We start from the raw sequence: 20,356 nt of genomic DNA on the forward strand, positions 1-20,356 counted from the left end.
TCGGCGCTGGACCTCAGTGTCCGGGTAGAACGATGGCCCGCCCCATGCATAGTTCCCCATCCCCTCCCCCAAGGCTGGGAAGGGAGAGAGCGAGGAAGGGGAAAGGCCGCCGGCAACACAGCGCGGCTCCCTGCCCCCCAGTATGCAGCCAGGAGCAGCGAGGAACGGGACGGCTTATATTCGGGTATTTTTTTATTTCCACCCCCTCCTCCAATTTTAAAAGTGTGGCTTATATTCAGGTGCAACTTATATTCGAGCCAATACAGTATTTGGTCTTTGCCTGTTTTTGTTTTGTTTTAAATAAAGCCAGACAGCGCCCGCGGAGTATCGAACTGCCGTTAAGCAATTAGTGATTCTGCAAATGTAGAGTCGAAGTAACCGCTAGGCTAAGCTGGCCCGGTCTTTGCCTGTGTTGTTGGTATCCTGAGTTTCTTGAGGGTGGGGAGGAAAGTGAGAAATTAAAAAAGATGGGAGGAAAGTGAGAAATTTAAAAAAGGAAAAACCCACAAGGGAACCCACAGCGACATGCTGAAAGCAACATTAGCACCCGCAGTCAAGGCAGCTGCAGAGGGAATACAGAAAGTCCAACTCAGAGAAAACCAACATGGAGGCCTCCAAATGCTGTTGGACTACAACTCCCACCGGCCAACAAGGCCAATGGCCAGGGGCGATGGGAGTCGTAATCCAACATCTGGAGGGTGCCACGTTGCCTACCCCCGGCCGAATGTGTAGCTCCAGAAACACAACCATCAAGTTTTTGCACTGCAGCTCCAGCTACCTGCAGTAAAATGCCAAAACTGGAACTACATATGTTGCAAGCCACAAAAAAGGGGTTACTCATAACATTCCTACAGCAAAGGGTATTTGCACATAAAGAATGAAGATTAAGCTTTCACTTGCCAACCAATTTCCCCTACAAGCCAACTCAGTTGGAGAAAGGGGCTATTACAGCATTGCCATCAACTGGCAAACATGCATCTTCCAAGGTAACCGGCAGTTTCACTCTCCCCTTCCCCTTCCCCATCCCCCTCACAGGAGCTGCAGGGTTTTCTCCAGCCTGATTTTACACATGCGTACATTTTTATTTAGAAAGGAGCAGGAAGGTATGGCCCGCACCTTACTGCTAGACATCTATCATAGCCAAGTTCGCTCAGCTGCAAAATGGAGGAGGAAAATCACAACAGATTAAATGCAAAATGTCAAGCCGCAGAGCTGTGGGGTATTCTTTTGCAAGCACGACTTCCTGGAAAGATTTGCAGTTTGAACAAAAGTTCATCAAAGAGCATTTAGGGAGCAGATGCCGACTGCTCGCTTACTACAATAACCTCTCAAGCTTTACCGAAATAACAAAAAGAAAAAGAAAGTGGGGGAGGGGGGGAAAGAACACTGGATAATCGCTGGGTTTAATTAGAATAAAAATAAAAATTGCTTAAGCAGCTGAATGGTCGAGCTAAGTTTCCCCACTCAACAGATGCCGTAACTCAGGAGGTTCTCAAACTCAGGTCCCCAGCTGTTGCTGGAATACAACACCCATCATCCCTGACCACTGGTTCTGTGAGCCCTAACACACATTCACCATCTATTGCCAGGTCAAAAATTATGAAACCAATAGCATGATATGGACTTCAAACCAGCTTTGGCCAATATATCAATATATCGCCCAGTCCTGATGGGAACTACAGTCCATCAACATCTGTACGGCTGCCCTGGGCAGTAACTCCACCCAGGTTGGACATCATCTCTCCTCAATAGGAAGGTCTAAAGAAGCTTCCTCTTTAAGCTGTAGAAAAGCTTGTCCTCTGATCTCGATACCCCCTCAAGCTGGGCATCTGCATGACAGCAGCAGTTTCACCAGCCATTTCCATAAGAACAGCCCTGCAGCTTCAAAGGTCTATCTAGTCCAGTATCCTCTTGCACCACAGCTGCCAGATCTATCTGGGGCAACAGGAACTCAAATCTGCAAAGCTGGGCACTCAACCAGAGGCCAAAGCTGTAATCCTGGACTAAATTTAACAGCACAAGATATGGAGAATGACTGGACAGTGTTAGCTACCTTGCATATTTTACATCTTATTAACGTTTCTCGCTTCCATAACCAATCTCCCCCCAAAGGCTTCTGCACGTATTTCTCATGAACTCGGCAGGATAAACTACTACACCATCCTTACTTGGAAACTTACTCTCAAAATCATTCAGGGAGCAAGGAATGCATGGACCTAGAAATAATGAGGTGAAATATAATGTCGGTTTCTTCTTTTTTTCCCTTTTCTTTGCATGCCTCCAACTTCCATCTTTCAACATTAAAAAAGAGTCACATTCTGTGTGAAACAGTGCAAAAGAGACAGACAAACATAAGCTGATATTGTAGCCTTAGGATTCGAAAATGCACCTACAATTTCAAAAGAACCTACAATCTGTGTAAGTTAAGAGATGGGCAGATTGGACTGTTTCCTAATTCTGTGCCCATTTCGCATGCACTCAGTCATACAACTGTTCTGCAAAATAAAAATAAAAATGGGGCTGATCTATGTAAGTCTGAAAAGGCTGTGGTTCAATTGTACACGTTTATCCCCCCAAATACATTTCTGTATGCTTTTCAATGCTTTTTTCGGTAAAATGCGCATTTTTTTTGCATATCACTTGAACCAAAACCCCTGCAAAAATCAGAGAAATGCATAATCCAATGTATAGCCGTGATCCAATCTTCATATAACTCAAGGACAGAGAATTAGGCCCAACATGCTTTAAAATATGGGCCAAATGAGTTTCTCCTCCAGCCTTGGAAATTTACGCTGCTTCTCTTTTATTTGTGTGCGGTCAATCACCTCCTCGTCTGCACAAATTTTTCATCTCCCAATCTTTTCGCTAGCAATGGCTAAATCCCAACGTGCCTTAATCAGAATACATGGGTCGGACGGATGCTTCTTTCTAGTATGAAATATTTTTTTAGCTGCTTCATTTTCCAGGCTGGGTTGGACTTAAATAGATTTTTCTCTGAATTCACCTCAATCCGTTCCTTAGATGCTATCGACACAGCACTAGCCTCCACCAAGGTGCTCTGAAGAAGTTGCTGACTCTTCCAATGCCACGTGATATTTAGCAAAAAAAAGGCTGCTACTGGTAACCGGAAACCCTACCGGGATAATGATTCTATGTACTTCCAAGTCATTCATGGAATGCACTCCATGTCATTCACGCTTTCATAACCTCTACGCAAGACTTCTATAGAACACACTACAGGTGGCTTCCCTTAAAGAACGGCAGCGATGTCAAACAGAACAATTTCCAGTGATTCATTTCAGTGGTGGAAACTCAATATATATAAGCTAGGCACCAAACGGCTCCTTAAACCAGGGCTTACAGTCGCCAAAACAAAAATGCCTAGTTGCCATTTTCGGACCAGGCGGTTCGAAAGTCGCATTTTTCAACTCAATGTTTTGATCCCTGAAATTCGTTCTGACTGCACAGATAAAATATAAAGGATAGAATTATATAGGATGTGTTGCTAGTGTGTGGAAATAATCAAGATCTGAGGATCCCCCAGGCATGCACCTTCAGGTGGTGGAGACGTCAGGCTCCATCTTGGCACCTGGGCATCTTCACTTGGTCGCAAGCGGCCCTTAGCTCCTGCACCTAGCGAATTTTGAACGCTATCATCATCATCATAAAGCCCACTGCAAAAAAGGCGCCTAGACATTCCGTTGTGGCAACTGCAACCTATGTTTAAGGTGCCATTTGGCGATTACCTTCTATATCTGATTTTATAACATTGCCACCTTAGAATTAACGCTTTAGCTGGTGCAGAATGAAATAAGCAACCTCTCCCCCCCGCCAAAAAAACACCCACAGGTGAGTGAGGCAGGGAGGGGGATGAATGAACATCAGATAAACATGAACCAAGACAATTCAAGGGGCTGCTGGAAGCAGCACCATTTCATAGGTTTGAGCATACTACACCAACTGGCCTGACTGCACCAGTTGCCAATTAGTTTCCGTGCCCAATTCAAAGTGCTGGTTTTGACCTGTGAAACCTTAAATGGCTCAGGACCACAATACCTCAAGGACTGCCTCTCCCCATATGAACCAACCCCGGACTCTGTGTTCACCATCTAAGGCCCTTCTTCGTGTGCCTCCTCCTCGAGAGGTCCGGAGGGTGGCAACACGAGAACGGGGCCTTCTCTGCAGTGGCTCCCTGTCTGTGGAATGCTCTCCCCAGGGAGGCTCGCCTGGTGCCTTCATTGTATATTTTTAGGCGCCAGACGAAAACATTCCTGTTCAACCAGGCCTTTGGCTGATTGAGATTCTACAGCCTTTTAAATGTGCCTGTGGGAAAGAGAGGTTATTGCTTTGCTGCTGTGTTTTACTTATTTACTTCTTTTTATCCTGTATTTTATTCTGTGAACCGCCCTGAGGCCTTATGATGAAGAGCAGTATATAAATCTAACAAATAAATAATAAGTGGGCGTCCGCAAAATCGGAATGTTGGACTTCAGGATCTCATGCAGCATTGCAAATAATAAGGACGCTCACCTTGGACCGTGTGTGGCAAAGCCGCTCAGGGACAGGAAAAGTCCTGGCGGCAGTATCCATGCCGCCTGCCTTCTGGGCACAACAGAACTTGCTGACACGTTTTGACTAATAAGGCCTTAAACTGCCAAATGCCCAAGACGTCAGACGTATTTATTGTACTTGTACCCAGCTTTTCTGACAATTAAAAAAAAGGGGGAAAAATCTGTATCCCAAAGTGTCTCACACCAATTAAAACTGAATACACAATGTTTCTGGTGAGCACCACGTAAATGAAAACAAGACGTGCCTTGCCCTCAGGCCTGCAAAATAGAAATCAAGACAAAGGGAGGAAGGAAAAAAAACTCCTTTTGTGCTTTTATCATCTCTCAGAGCAACAAAGCATCCTCTTGGAACATTCCATCCATGCGCCATTTCTGAGAGCAAGGGCAGACCGGGAGACTGGGGCGCCTCGCTGCTCTGTGGAACGTCTGGAGAACGATGGCTAGGACATCTTTTGGATGTGCTGCCAAGACCTTTTGGAGCAAGCTGGCTTTCAGAGGCCAGAGTAGAACTTCAAGAGAATAGACCCACACCATGCCACCCAAAACAACTGTGAACACAGGCCATGACTCCCCAGGGCTTCAGGAAGGGGTTTTTCCCAGCCCTACATGGAGATGCAGAGAACTAAACCTGGAACCTTCAGCATGAAGATGTCTATACTGTTGGCTGCTCTGACATTCTGGCTTTGTATGCAACTCTGAGAACTTGGATAGAGAGCCAGTGTGGTGTAGTGGTTAAGAGTGGTAGTCTCGTAATCTGGGGAACCGGGTTCGCGTCTCCGCTCCTCCACATGTAACTGCTGGGTGACCTTGGGCCAGTCACACTTCTCTGAAGTCTCTCAGCCCCACTCACCTCACAGAGTGTTTGTTGTGGGGGAGGAAGGGAAAGGAGAATGTGAGCCGCTTTGAGACTCCTTCGGGTAGTGATAAAGTGGGATATCAAATCCAAACTCTTCTTCTTCTTCTATAGGAAACAAGCAGCGCTCAGAATTCGCCAGGTGCATTTTACACCTGGCTATCGGCCACTTGCAACCAAGTGATGACGCTCAGGCGCCAAGATGGTGCCAGACGTCTCCACCATCTGGAGGCACATGCCTGGGGATCCTTGGATCTTGACTGTTTTCACACACTAGCAACACGTCCTGTAGAATTCTACACGTTAGATTTTATCAGCACAATCAGAACAAATTTCAGGAACCCAAAAGTTGACTTCAAAAATAAGACTTCCGAGCCGCCTGGCCCAAAAGGGGCAATTAGGGATTCCGTTTTGGCGACTGTAACCCTGGTTCAAGGAACCATTTGGTGCCTAGCTTGTATATCCAAATTTCTAGCGCTGCCTTACAAGACCCCAATGAACTTTATGATTATAGATTATGATTACAGAGTGAAAGACAGTCCCTAAACATCCATTCAAAGCTAGATGCAGTGACAACCCCTAAAAAGAAAAATGAAGCATTGAGAACCCCCAAACCATCCTTAAAAAGAACTGGACTCACATTATCCTCAGTACATCATCAATGCCTCACAATGACAGAAGGGGTGAGGTGGCCGCCAACATGCTGGTGCTCAAGAGAAAGTTCTGGAAGGAACAGAGGGAACAAACAAAACCTTTCTTACAACAGCAGATGCTGTTAATATGAACCGTCATTTGAAGTTCAGAGCAGGGGATGGGTGTTAGGAAAGTGAGTAGCGAGAAGGTTTGTTTTCCCTCAAACTCACATACGTGGTCTTCCGCTACCATTTACCCAGAGCAGATCCGAAGAAGTTAGTGGATTTAACTTAGTCGTGTTCGTGAACTGCAAACGGGTCTATGCTCACTAAAACTTAGCCAAACAGTACGCCTAACAATTATGTCGGCTTATTGGACTTATTAACACTGTTACTCCTTTAAGTGTATTCCTCCCGGTTTGCATGCCCGCTAAAATAATCAGGCCTCCTTTTCATTCATCAACCTATAAATTTAATGCCAGGCCTTAGGAATTTGAAATATTTATTCAGTGCTATAAATAGATGACACTGAAGAACGTGACACTGGTCAACACAAAACTGATACTGGTGCCGAGGAATTTGAGGTGACACAGACTAATTAGGCCTAGAATTCAACACCACCACAAACGAGTCGCAAGCCAGCATTACAACAAAACAAATCTCTCAAGTCCAAGATTTGTACAATCAGAGAGACATACCATATTTTGAAAGAAAAATGGACAGAGAAATTTCTCCAATTTGGATTTAAAGCCATCTAAACTAGCAGCCATCTCCACACTCTGTGGCAGGTATTCCAAGCATGAATCTCACATAATCCAAACGTTGGAAGGTCACGCAACACAACACAACATCCTGCCAATGCAGGAATTCACAGACCACAGCATCCCCGATAGCTGACTGTCCAGCCTCTGTTTAGAAACCCCAGAAGATAGATTAAAGTCCACGACTTAGCAAGGCAATCTGTTCTACTGTAGAACGAGGACCGCCAGGGAATTTCCCTAACATTTAAGTAAAAACAAACCACCTTGTTCAACACCAAGTTCTGCTGAAACAGCAAGATGCTCTGTACCCTTCTTGACGGGAAAGGACCACAGCTCAGCGACGGAGGGAATGCTTTATATTCAGAAGTTCCCGCGTTCGATCCTGGCATCTCCAGTTAAGAGGATCAGAGAGCAGGTGATGTGAAATGCAGCTCTCCCAGAGATTCGGGGGAGCTGCTGCCAATCAAAATAGAGAAACTGCCAGGCTAGATGGACAAATGGTCTGCTAAGAGCGAAATCAACATCAAAGCAGTGCTTTACCGCACATCCGAATCGTCAGTCAACACACCGAGGAGCAGAAATATTCAGGAGGAACACCATGGTACCTCAGGTTACAGACGCTTCAGGTTACAGACTCCACTAACCCAGAAATAGTACCTCGGGTTAAGAACGTTGCTTCAGGATAGAACAGAAATTGCGCAGCAGCGGCACAGCGGGCCCCGTTAGGTAAAGTGGTGCTTCAGGTTAACAACAGTTTCAGGTTAAGAACGGACCTCCGGAACAAATTAAGTACTTAACCCGAGGTACCACTGTACCAGGTTCTGAAGTACAACAAAGCCCCGGAGCAGGGGGAATAAATATGGGCAAAGCTTTCTGTTTCTGAAAGACACTAATCTGCGCACAGTTATGTAGTCAAATTGTAAGGATGCCCCTACTTCACAGGAACATTAAAAAAATTCCACAAGTGTTCCTCAATCATTACCTGAAAACCACTTCACACATGACCCTAAACAGGTATCACTGGGTTTTCTATTTTCTTCTTTTACAGGGAAGAGATGCTCCATGCAGAAAAACTGTCACAAGTGCCTTCTACTTTAGGAGATACGCAATTCAAAACTTTGCTGAGTCTTCCTTAACTTGGTGCCCTCCATCCATTTTGGACTACAACACCCATCAGCCCAGTCCGGTCAGTGATGGCTGATGGGAATTGTAGTCCAAAATAGCTGGAATAATAAGGGAAAGCTGACCTATGCTTTTGTATTCCTCTGCAACAGCCAACCTGTAGCAAAGACATGATTGCTCTGGAAGTTTTGTAATTTATTGCTCACTTGGCATTGAAATGTTCATGATGTTTATCTCCATTACTGGTTTGTTGTTGTTGTTTTTTTGCTGTGTTATATGACATTTATTTATTGTAAGGTCGTCAATAGATGTAAGCCACTCTGAATTTATTTTGGGTGGTCGTGGTTTTTTTAAAAAAGTATGATATAAATGTTTTACATAAATAAGATGTGGCTCTTTCAGAAGAGGAGGTAAAAGTTAAAGACTAATTCTTCCACCTGCTTCACGAGGACCATTTATGGCCACTACATACTAAGTTTATTCACATTCAGGCAATTAAAATATGTATTTCAGTATTAGGTAACATTTATGAATCATCTTTCTGCAAGCAGACAAATGATGTGCAATAACCGTTTTCAACTGTAAATCCAATTACATTTTTTCTTAATCCAACAAATACTCAGGTGCTGCAACATTGGAAAGCAGTGTTTTTAGACCAACACTTAAATGGAGCAAGAAGAGGAAAGAGAAGGGGTGTGGCAGGCGTTCTTGGAGAAGCTGTCCTATAGCTGTGGTGCCACAACTGAGAAGACCACGCTCAGAGCGCCACAAAAAGCACATTAGCCAAAAATAGGGTTTCAAGAGGAAAACACAGTTGACTCCAGCACCTAATAGGAAGCTGAACAGATAAGCAAGTAAATGGGCAGTTGGCATGTGTACTAACTGGAGCTTCTAACCCATTTTATAAGTGCTACAGGGAAAGATTCTGCACATACAGAGACTAGCTGGTCCATGGAGATTGTATTATACACTGATCTCAAGAGCTCGTTGAGAAGCATGTTATTATAACACTCTTGCTGTGCACAAAATAGCCATTCTCTACATTTGATATAGAGCAGCTGTACTCTTGTTTTACATCCTTACGACTCAAAAGCAGGTTTGGAGATTGTCAACAGGTTCACCTGGACAGTTATGTCCCTTTAAAAAATTCCCCACCATGTGTGACTGTGCTCCTGAGCATTCCAGCAACACAGATAGGGCATGTTTCAAGAACTGGAGGAGTTGGAAGGGATCACAAGGGTCATTTATTCCAACCAGCCCCATGTTATGCAGGAATCTTTTGCCCAGTGCGGGGCTTGAACCCACAACCCTGAGATTAAAAGTCGCATGCTCTACAGACTGAGCTATCCAGCCTGCTATTCCTAAACAACTTAGTAACAATGCTTAGTTTTTTTGTTCTTTTTAAAGCATTTTGAGTGTTCATCTACGTATCTCACAGGAATCCTCTAGCCCCTGGACACTAAGGACACTTTATTATAAATAAACACCCCCAGTGGGGGATGGGGAGTAAAGACAAGACAGTTGCATATTCCTGTATTGCAGGGGGCTTCCAACTCTGCAGTTCCACGATTCTGTAAATCTAGACCTCACCACGTTTATGCAGAACGTCTACCGGTTTCAAATGACTTTTTAAAAAGGTAAAGGACCCCGGCAGTTAAGTCCAGTCGCGAACAACTCTGGGGTTGCGGAGCTCATCTTGCTTTACTGGCCGAGGGAGCTGACGTTTGTCCGCAGTTTTTCGGGTTCATGTGGCCAGCATGACTAAGCCGCTTCTGGCGAACCAGAGCAGCGCACGGAAACGCCGTTTACCTTCCTGCCGGAGTGGTACCTATTTAACTACTTGCATTTTGACGTGCTTTCAAACTAAGTTGGCAGGAGCTGGGACCGAGCAATGGGAACTCACCCCGTCGCAGGGATTTGAACTACCAACCTTCCGATCGACAAGCCCTAGGCTCAGTGGTTTAGACCACAGCGTCACCCGTGTTACTTCCATGTACAGTGGTGCCTCGCAAGACGAAAAGAATCCGTTCCGCAATTCTCTTCGTCTAGCAGTTTTTTCGTTTTGCGAAGCAAGCCCATCGACAGTTTAGCAGATTAGCGCTATTAGCGGTCTAGCGGCTTTTAGTGATCAGGTGAGAGGCGGCTTATCAGCGGAACAGCTGATAAGCGGCTTAGCGGCTTAGGAAAGGGGGGGGAGCGGAAAAAACCTGCGGGAACTCGCAAGATTTTTTCGTCTTGCGAAGCAACCCCATAGGGAAATTCGTTTAGCGAAGCGCCTCCAAAACGGAAAACCCTTTCGTCTAGCGGGTATTCCGTCTTGCGAGGCGTTCGTCTTGCGGGGCACCACTGTAAAAAGCAAGATAGGCTAGTATTCTACACAGGACTATTTACAACAGCTGGCGCAGCATCATGGCTGACTCATGTGAGTGACAAGGTCCAGAGTTCAAGTCTCACTCTAAAACATACTTCACACAACCCCACTTACACCATGGAGACGCTGGGACTTTTTGAGGGCTATCTACAGTATCATGCTACCATTGCTTATCAGCTTCTCCCTGCAGCATATTCCAGATGTTGGAGCAAAATTTCACAGCCTTGTGCCAAATGAAGTCATTCTGTATGCTTAATTTTTACTTGCTCAAACAAGCGCACGCACAAACACACACACAGTTCTGAACTTTTAAGCAATTCTTGCGAGTCGGCCATACATGCCCCACCGGCTACCACCTGAGGTGGCTGAAGAAATAACTACACAGCCAGAATCAAAGTTTTACAATGCTTTTTGCACTTACAGTTTTACAGCAACACCTTAGAACTTCAAAGCAACTACACAAGGCATTCATCATTACCGCCACATAGAGGAATCCACGGCCTTGTAAAACAGTTGGCCTTTTGAGAAGTTGCCCTAAAACTCTGGGATGGGTAGCTTATGCACCTAACTGTTGCAGAATCCCCGTATGTTTCCTCCACGTAATTTAAGGCACCCACTTCCCAAACACACATGTTGTGTTAGGTCTCAAGGTACCTCTCTGAACCGAATAGCCACCTAAGGCCCAAACACATCCCGCTAATATTTCCCTTACTCCTATACCTACGCATTCAGAAAGGAAGAATACTAAACACTTTCCAGGTGTTCTTCATAATCATCTGGGAGCCTACCCAAGATGCAAAATCACACGCACGCCTTCAATTTTTACAGCGTTAACCTTGCACTTCTATAACTAACGTAAGTTACTAGGGAAGGGGAAAGAGCACACATAGCTCAGGATTCTTGGGCAAACAATGAGCAATACCTGAAACTGAATATTATTGGGGGGGGGGCAGTGGCAGACTAAATGGACGGGGAGGAGGAAATATGCACCACATTTAGTTATTACAGCATTTTATCCAAATCAGAAATCGTATTCCAACGTTTTATTCTTCCCAGGGGAAGCTTTATTGTTATTTTAACTGTTGTGAACTGCCTTCTGTTGAAAGGCAGCCTGTAAATATTGTAAGTAAGCAAGATGGGAGCGTGGTCATTCTCATCAAACTTTTCGTTTCCAACAGTGGTTGACCATTTGCCTTCTGGATGCTCACAAACAAATGATATGTGAAGTTTACTTTCCCCTCTCACCACCGGTTTTATGCCCCCAGCATCCGAGCATTCAGAGGTAGACTGCTCTGTGCATGGAGGTTCTACTTAGTTATCATGGCCATTAGGCCGTCTCAAATAATTGCTGCAATTCTTTAAAAATGCTATTCAAAGCCCTTGTCTCTTAACATCCCAAGTTTTGTTGAAATCATTCCCTGGGGAATGTACGATCTTATGCCTCTGGGCAGGATGCGTGTATTCGCCAATTATGTATGTGTGGGCAGGTGTCAACTGGGTGGGAACAAGCCACTCCATCACCCCCACCCACAATATATTGAAAACACACTTTCTGGATGCATAGGATCACCCTGCAGTGGTCTTCTTCTGCTTCCGCAAACAGAACACCCCACTGGTAAAATAAACATTGGTCAAGACCAAATTCATTAGTCCAGAGCCCTTCCTTTTTCTTTTAAAGGAAGAATAAGGTGGTCCTAAATATGCTTTCACTGGAAGAAAATGAACTGAATGTTATGTCCCCCAAATACACTTTTAAATTCAAGTAACAGTACAACCCAATTACAAAGAGTGCGAACAGTAATAGCTATCTAAGTTGCCAATGGCCTCATTCGCATGCCACAGTAAGCCACAAACCATAGTTTACAGAGCACAAGCAAATCACACACCCTTTAGTCCGGGAGTGTTGGGAGAGAGAAAAACAAGCCAAGATTCCTAAGTTGGCATTACATCTGAAACAGGAGTTAGGTTTGGTTTAACTGGTAAGGCAGCGGCAAACCTTGGTTTGTTTGCAGCAAAACAAACCACACTTCCTGGTCTGGATGCAACACTAAACCACGGATTGAGGTTGGTTTCCTCCCAGTGTAAGCAGGGAGGATCAGAGTGGCACTTGTGGATGGTAAACCGTGGCTCATGCGATGCGCAAACGTCACCAAAATGTCCAGGTCGAATCAAATCCGTCGTTTCGTAACTATATACACAAATAGCATCCCAGATACTTGTTCAGCATTCAGGAATGACATGTCCCTTGTTTACAACCACATGCATTCCAACAAAATTTCCCAAGTTTCTTAGCGGACAACGCTGTCAACATCTATTTACTTATTTGTTCTGTTTATGGAGACATCCCATAAAACTCTCTAGGCACCGTACAAATAAAAGAGAATGCAAACATAAAACGATAAACCCGTACTACTATAAAAACCACAATATGCTTAAGAATGAATAATCTTCAAACGGTTTTTTATTCAAATGAGTAGTGCCGCCAACTAATCAGCAACCTGTCCAACTTTTACCCAGAAGCCACCGCTCAGTTAACGCAAAATTCACGCCAACAGCCCCACGGATATCTCCAAGAACGCACACTCGCCTCTGTTTACACACGTCTGGCCAAAAATGTGCACTCCTGTGCATGTTTACTCAGAAGTATGGCCTACAAAGTTCCATGGGGTTTACTCTCTAGGGAGATGAGGGTCACAGTCAAACCCAACAGGAAGCCTCACACGGGCACAGCTTCAAGTTTATAAAAATTCTACCAAAATTGCCAATAAGGCCCCGACATGCGGCCTAGCTTGAAAACACAAATTTAAATTTGAAAACTGAACTTTTTCTTAAACTTTGGTTGGTGCAGGTTGTCTCCAAACTGCAAGGAGACACTAGAAATCACCAGAAATCATAAAATTTAGAGTTACAGTACCCTCATATATTCACTGCAGCAGACCACAGGCGCAAGGGGGGGAAAGTAATTAAGTCCCCTTTTCTTCCTGCTCCCTCCCCTGCCCCCAAATTGCTAAAAAATGAGAATTGTGTGGTGCCTTATATAAATCAGCTATAACTTCCTTTATACAAGCAGGGGTGGAAAAAATTGAGGAAGTAAAAGCACGTGCGAGAGAGTCAGCAAGCCCAGTAGGCAAAACTCAGGGACACCGTGCAAAATAAAAAACTTCTGCGCACCAATCTACTGACCAAAACTTCTTTGAGTTTCCTTAAACTTTTATACACGTGTGTGTGTGTGTGTGTGTGTCGCTGGCTTTATTTCTGTATTTTGCCCTAACCCAACCTCCAAAGTCATTTGACAAGCCACGCTGCCCAACGTTTATCTGATACATTCCTCCCCATGGCTGTGGAATAATAATAATAAACATGGATATTTTGTCTTTGCTGACAGAAGGCGAAACCACACCCTGATAATAAGTAGCCTTGGAAACACATCTCCCCCCCCCCGTGTTTTTTTTTTTTTTTAAGCTGGGCAAAGGCAAGAAAATAAAAGATGTAAAAGGAGGAGAAAAGAAACACACGCCTTCTTCCAGTTTCCTGAGGCAGCTTTTCTGCACGTGGACCTCCCCAAAAACAACTGGTGAAAAATACGGACTGCACAAATCGGGGGGGGGGGGCTTTAGACAACATTAAAGCAGATGCACCCATGTGCTTTGTCCACTAAATAAAATAAAATACTAATGCAACGGATCTCCCCCAGAACTTAAAACCCAGGAAATCTGTCCACAACAACTTTGGAGGAGTTTTTAAAGACACCTCCCCTCCCCCAGTTTCCAAAGCAGGTGAAGCAGAGAACAACAGAACCCTCCTTCATCGAATCGCCCCCAATAGGAATAAATGCAAAAAGCAAAAGGCAGAACCTGTTTTGTGTTTTTCATCACTTGCAAAGCCGCTCCAGAGCAAAGCGCCAGGCAAGGCCCTCTTCACACCAGTCCCTTCCCCCGCTTTCAGCCGGGCTTCAGCTCCAAGCCCAGCTTCCCTTCCCCCAACCTCTCCTTTTGCAAACAGGCATTTCAGGCGCAAAAAAAAACCTTCCCAAAGAAAACTTTCACCTCCCTCCCAGACCCGGCCCGCTTTCCAGCAAACCCAAATCCCCACTGACCTTATTTGCATTTTATTTTAATAATAGTAATAATAAACATAAAAAACCACACTTCCGATCTTTATATTATACAAAAGGCGTGCGTCTTCAATCGAGCAGGAAAGAAATGCACGGAAATCATCAACTCTTCTGCTTTGCAAAAAAAAAAAAAAAAGGAAAAAAAATCGGTCTAAAAATAGGCTATAAAACCAGCTTGCTTCATAATGGCTGCTGGCTTGCATGCATTTATTTGTGTGCAAATCCCTTCCTGGTTCTTTTTTATTTTATTTTTGTCCTTTTCCTGCGCCCCCACCCCCACCCAACCCAACCTTGTGCTTTCAAAACGCAGAGAATCAACACTTTGCGCCCCCAGCCATGGGAGGGGGGGGGAGAGATATATTTAAAGTTAAAAGACCCAGGGTTGGGGGGGAGGGAAGCCAGAGGGCCAAGTTGAAAAATGCATGTTACACTCCTGCCCATCCCCCACTCTCCCTCCTCCAACTCTCTACAAACACAGGCGCCCTTCCCCCCAACCCACCCCCCCCCAGGCTCTGGTCTCAACACACCCCCCCTTTGAAATCCCCCACCCGGGAATAATAAGGCTTTTGCATTTACTTTATGCGAGGCTTTCCTTCCACCAACCAACCAAACCAACCCCCCCCCCTCGGCGCACCGCCCCAGATATTCTGCTTTTGCAAAGGGTATACATTTAAAGCAGCAAAGATTAAAACACACACGCGCAAAAAAAAAACCACACACAACACACACAACAAAACCACTCTCTCCTTACCTTGCAAATTGATGGCTCTCCGTTAAAGCTCGTTCTCACCCCCTCCTTTTGCAATGGAGGCAGAAGAGGGAGAGGAAAAAAAACATAGAGAGAGATGTGGAAATGCAGTTTCCCCCCTTGGCTTTTAATACAAATATATATTTAGGTAAGGCATGTAGGAACAAAACAAAAAAAAAAAGACGGGTCTGCAGTTGCAGGAGCAGCTCCGGGCGCCCCCCCCCCTTCTTCCCCGCCTCCAAAAAAAAAAAGAAAAAAAATAGAGACCGCAAAAAGCCACCCAAAAAATGCAATGTGTTCAATTATATCCCGAGCCTGTCTGTGTGTGTGTGTGTGTGTGTGTGTGTATTGGGGGTGGGGATTTAAGAAAAGGGGGGGTGGTTGTTGGAGGAGGGGGGTGGAGAGATTACAGATCACAGTCCCAGGGAAGGAGGAGGAAGGAGGAGGTAATAATACTACTAATATTAATAATAAGCAATCTCTGTGTGTGTGTGTGTGTGAGTGTGAGTGTGATTTAGATGGAAGAGGAATTGAGGCAGAATGTTAAAGCTGTTACTAAGGGAAGGAGCCAAAACGGTTCAGAGCAGCCAACGGCTCTCAGACACTCAGCACTTGGGGGGGGGGGGAGAGAGAAAGAGAAAGAGAAATGTGGCCAGCCATACAGAAATGAGCAGGAGAGGAGAGACACATATATACACACACACACGCACAGACACACAGATATACACAGAGAAAGGGGGAAGGGAGCGAGGCGAGGCCTGGCTGTGTTTTCTGTTGCTTTTGCTTCCTGCAAAAAAACAACAACACACAAACAAACCTGGGGTTTGCATGCATGCATGCATGCAAAAAAAACCCCAAAAACCAGGAGGAAGCAGAGCAAGAGAGAGTGAAATGGAATTGCATTTGTTTCTCCGTCTTTTTTGGGGAGGGGGGGAAAGTTCCCAGCCCTGTGAAAAGGTGGGGGAGGCGCAAAGATGAGAAATAAAATTCATGAGTCTTTGGGGAGGAGAGGGGAAGCACCTGCAAGAGGTGCGTGGCAGGGGCCTGTTTTTGAGGGTGTTTCACTGTTTCTGCGAGGTCTGTCAAACACCACCCTAAAAGGCGGGGGAGGGGGCAGAATAAGCATATATGGAGCACAGCGATTTTTTGGGTAGGGGGGTGGGGAGTGGAGGAGATCCCCTCCGCAAAATATGCCACCATCAGAATACTGGAAAAGAAGAGTTTGCACAGGGGTAGGTAAAATGGGGGTTGCAAAGCAGGGATAAAAGTGTGGGGAGGGGGATTTCCCTCCTGCTTCCAAATGCTCTAGCGCCATCCCCAAAGCAGAAGGGAAACCCCTCTAAATGGAAGGAACTATGAAGGGGTTATCTGTCAATTGGAATTAAAAGTTACCTAGCCAGATGGGCGGGGTGTAAATAATAATAAAAACGGTTATTATTTTTATACCAGTGCGGGGAAAACAGCCCATTCTGACATGCACTGGTAGAAAAACCAGCATTCTCGAAAACGGAGAAGGCATGGTCCAAGTCCCAGTTAACTATTGAGGAATTCCCAGTGAGTTTTTGGGAGCCAGCAAGGTTAGAGTGTCGGACTAGGAAATGGGTAGGCAAACTAAGGCCCAGGGGCCGGATCCGGCCCAATCGCCTTCTAAATCCGGCCCTTGGATGGTCCGGGAATCAGCGTGTTTTTACATGAGTAGAATGCGTCCTTTAACAGTCATACCTCATATTATGTTTGCTTCAGGTTGAGCGTTTTCAGGTTGCGTCCCGCGGTGACCTGGAAGTACCGGAAAGGGTTACTTCCGGGTTTCGCCGCTCGCGCATGCACAGACGCGCAAAATGATGTCACGCGCATGCGCAGAAGGGGCGAATCACGACCCGCGCAGATGCGGGTTGCGTTCTTTTCAGGTTGCGAACGGGCCTCCGGAACGGATCCCGTTCGCAACCAGAGGTACCGCTGTATTTAAAATGCATCTCTGGGTTATTTGTGAGGACTGTCTGGTTTACAAGAGTAGAATGTGTCCTTTTATTTAAAATGCATCTCAGGGTTATTTGTGGGGCATAGTTATTATTTCATTTCTTTTTTTCAAAATGTAGTCTGGCCCCCCACAAGCTCTGAGGGACAGTGGACCGGCCCCCTGCTGAAAAAGTTTGCTGACCTTGAAGGGAAAGGTGGGGTAGAAATGCAATAGAAAGATAAAAATCTTGGTGCCTTCGATTTAAATAAGATCAGGAAGAAGGAGATGGGGGGGGACCTTCTCTGATGCTTTGGGGGGACTCTGCCAGCCAGAGTTGGCAGTACTGATAACAGCAGACATCAAAAAGAGTAAAAACTTTCTTAAGCGCTGGAAGGAAAAGCAAGACTCCAGAAACTTTCCCAAGCTTCAACAGAGGCCTAATTCTGGATCTGAATGTTTGCTTGCGTATGTGGGGAAATATGCAGAAAGAGAAAGGCAGGGTGGGGGTGGGGAGTAAAAAACAAAAAAACGTGTCCAGAGGATGAAGCATTGTCTCTAAACCTTCAAGTGAAATATACAAATAATCAAAGCAGGAGCTGTTCAGAAAGGGGAGACAGCAGGAGTGGAGGAAACAGCGGGTGGGGGATGGGAACTCCCATTACTGTCAGAGGGAGAGAGAGGGAACCAGGAAATTGCATTAAGCAGATCAAGTCATTATTTGGTGTTCTGCACATTTGAAATGAAATGTGCAAACCAGCCACAGAGCGTGTAGGAGGGCAAGGAAGGATAAAGAACCACGGAGGGTGGGGGGGAGGGGGGCAGTTCTAACAGGAAAAACACGCCCCATCTGCGAAATGCGGCTTTGAGAAACAAACCAAGGGCAGAAGATCTGGCTGTACAGCTAAATGTGACACAACAGGGAAGGTGGGGGCTCCCTCCTTGCCCACTCCTCACAGGAAACCAAACTGGAGGGGGCACGAAACACAGCTTGGGGAAGAGAGCTGCTTCCGTCGTGTTTCGCACGAGCCACTCAGAACACTGTGGACAATTTTCGAATACACACATGGACTTAGGGAGCGGCATACCCCCCAACATTTCTCTTATGAAAATAGGGACGTCCTATTCCACTATTATTTTTATTATTATTATTATTCCCCACTCATCTGGCTTGGTTCCTCCAGCCACTCTGCTGGGCAGCTTCCTGCATTTATGAAAACATAATAAAACATTAAACATTAAAAAAAACCTTCCTTATACAGGGCTGTCTTCAGATGTCTTCTAAAGGTTGTATAGTTTTTTAGCTCCTTGGCTCGGGGGTCGCATAACTTTGATGCAAACATCTATACAGTGGTACCTCGGGTTACAGACGCTTCAGGTTACATACGCTTCAGGTTACAGACTCCGCTAACCCAGAAATATTACCTCGGGTTAAGAACTTTGCTTCAGGATGAGAACAGAAATCGCGCAGTGGCGGCAGTGGGAGGCCCCATTAGATAAAGTGGTGCTTCAGGTTATGAACAGTTTCAGGTTAAGAATGGTTACAGATATTAAGAATGGACCTCCAGAACGAATTAAGTTCTTAACCCGAGGTACCGCTGTAATGTTCCCCTCTGCAAATGTAGACAGAGAACTAAACGTGAGTTCCATCTTTGAAAGTCAAAGATCTAGAAGCAGGACTCCTGTTGTTGTTGTTTAAACCTAGGAAGGTGCCTTACAGCAAGTCAGGCCGCTGGCACGACTAGCTCCGTATTATGTACATCAGCATTCCCCAACGTGGTGCCCTCCAAATGTGTTGGGGTACAGCTCCCACCATCCTACAGACCTACATTGGCTCCCAGTACGTTTCCGAGCACATTTCAAAGTGTTGGTGCTGACCTTTAAAGCCCTAAACGGCCTCTTCCCAGTATATCTGAAGGAGCGTCTCCACCCCCATCATTCTGCCCAGACACTGAGGTCCAGCGCTGAGGGCCTTCTGGCGGTTCCCTCCCTGCGAGAAGCCAAGTTACAGGGAACCAGGCAGAGGGCCTTCTCGGTAGTGGCACCTGCCCTGTGGAACGTCCTCCCACCAGATGTCAAAGAGAACAACTACTACCAGATTTTTAGAAGACATCTGAAGGCAGCCCTGTTTAGGGAAACTTTTAATGTTTGATGCATTACTGTATTTCAATATTTTGTTGGAAGCCACCCAGAGTGGCTGGGGAAGCCCAGCAAGATAGGTGGGGTATTAATAATAATAATAATAATAATAATAATAATTATCTCTGCCTGGAGGTGCCAGGGACTGAACCCAGGAATGCTCTACACATGGAGCTACAGCCCAGACATTTTGCTCTCCATCCTTTGCACCACTCAGACTGAAGAGGCACAACTCTCACACGTCTTAATCAATACCCCTTGAACCCTGATAAATCTGGGCTGCTTGTGCAAGTGGGTCTGCAGCCCACTCTCTTCTTCCTTCCCCGCCCTGCACTCAGGAGGAGGAGAACAATTATTTACTCTTGAACACTAGGGGCATTGTGTCTTTCAAACTCAGATGGCAGTTACCCATAGCTGCTAGGAAAACACAGGTATCTGGTAGGACGACATTTCTTATCTCTAGCTGCTGTTCTGGAATTTGCTGCCTAACCCTGACACACATTTGTAACAATTAAGGGCTCGTAAAGAAGATCCTTTCTTTCTTTTTCAGGGATTGTTCAAAACCATTTGGCTGTATATGGACATCTTCCCCTAGGGGTTTTGCCATGGTTGCAAAAGATTTTTCTGTCTTTATATTACTAGTTTTTCTTTGAAGAGGGTAGGCTTTTCTCTACCCTAGGGATTAGTGTGTTTGTGTGTGCATGTGCTTGTTTAGAAGAGCAAACAAACCTTGCCTCTTCAACAACTCTAGTCCCCTCTCTACAGGAAGAATTCTCCCCTACAATGAAAGTTGAGCAATCATCATTTCAAAGAAAAAAAAAATCCTTCCAGTAGCACCTTAGAGACCAACTAAGTTTGTTATTGGTATGAGCTTTCTTGTGCATGCACACATCTTCAGATACTTGTTTGTTTGTTTGTTTGTTTGTTTGTTTCGACTACAGCAGACCAACACGGCTACCTTCCTGTAACTAGAATCATCATTTTGATATTGTTCACGCATTTGGGGCAGTGGCGAGGGGCAGGCAGGAACAGAGTTGAGTCCTCTTAAGGTCAGTAAAGGGACCCTTGACCATTATGTTCAGTCATGGCCG

At 45.4% G+C, this 20,356-nt stretch overlaps 1 protein-coding gene across 3 annotated transcripts in view; it reads right to left on the reverse strand.

Moving 5' to 3' along the window:
* TBL1XR1 (TBL1X/Y related 1) overlaps nucleotides 1–15,766 on the reverse strand; it is a 182,489-nt gene extending 166,723 nt beyond the window's left edge. Inside the window, exon 1 of one of the 3 annotated variants that reach the window (XM_081862565.1) lies at nucleotides 15,176–15,766. The gene's annotated coding sequence lies outside the window, so the exon portion shown is untranslated. Of the gene's footprint in view, nucleotides 1–14,164; nucleotides 14,276–15,175 lie in introns of those variants that run through there. The other 2 variants (XM_081862562.1, XM_081862563.1) reach the window with 2 other exon arrangements.
* Nucleotides 15,767–20,356: the final 4,590 nt, after the last annotated feature.

The sequence above is a fragment of the Podarcis erhardii genome (genome assembly GCF_964252035.2).
Source record: "Podarcis erhardii genome assembly, chromosome: 5".
NCBI classification, from domain to species: Eukaryota; Metazoa; Chordata; class Lepidosauria; order Squamata; family Lacertidae; genus Podarcis; species Podarcis erhardii.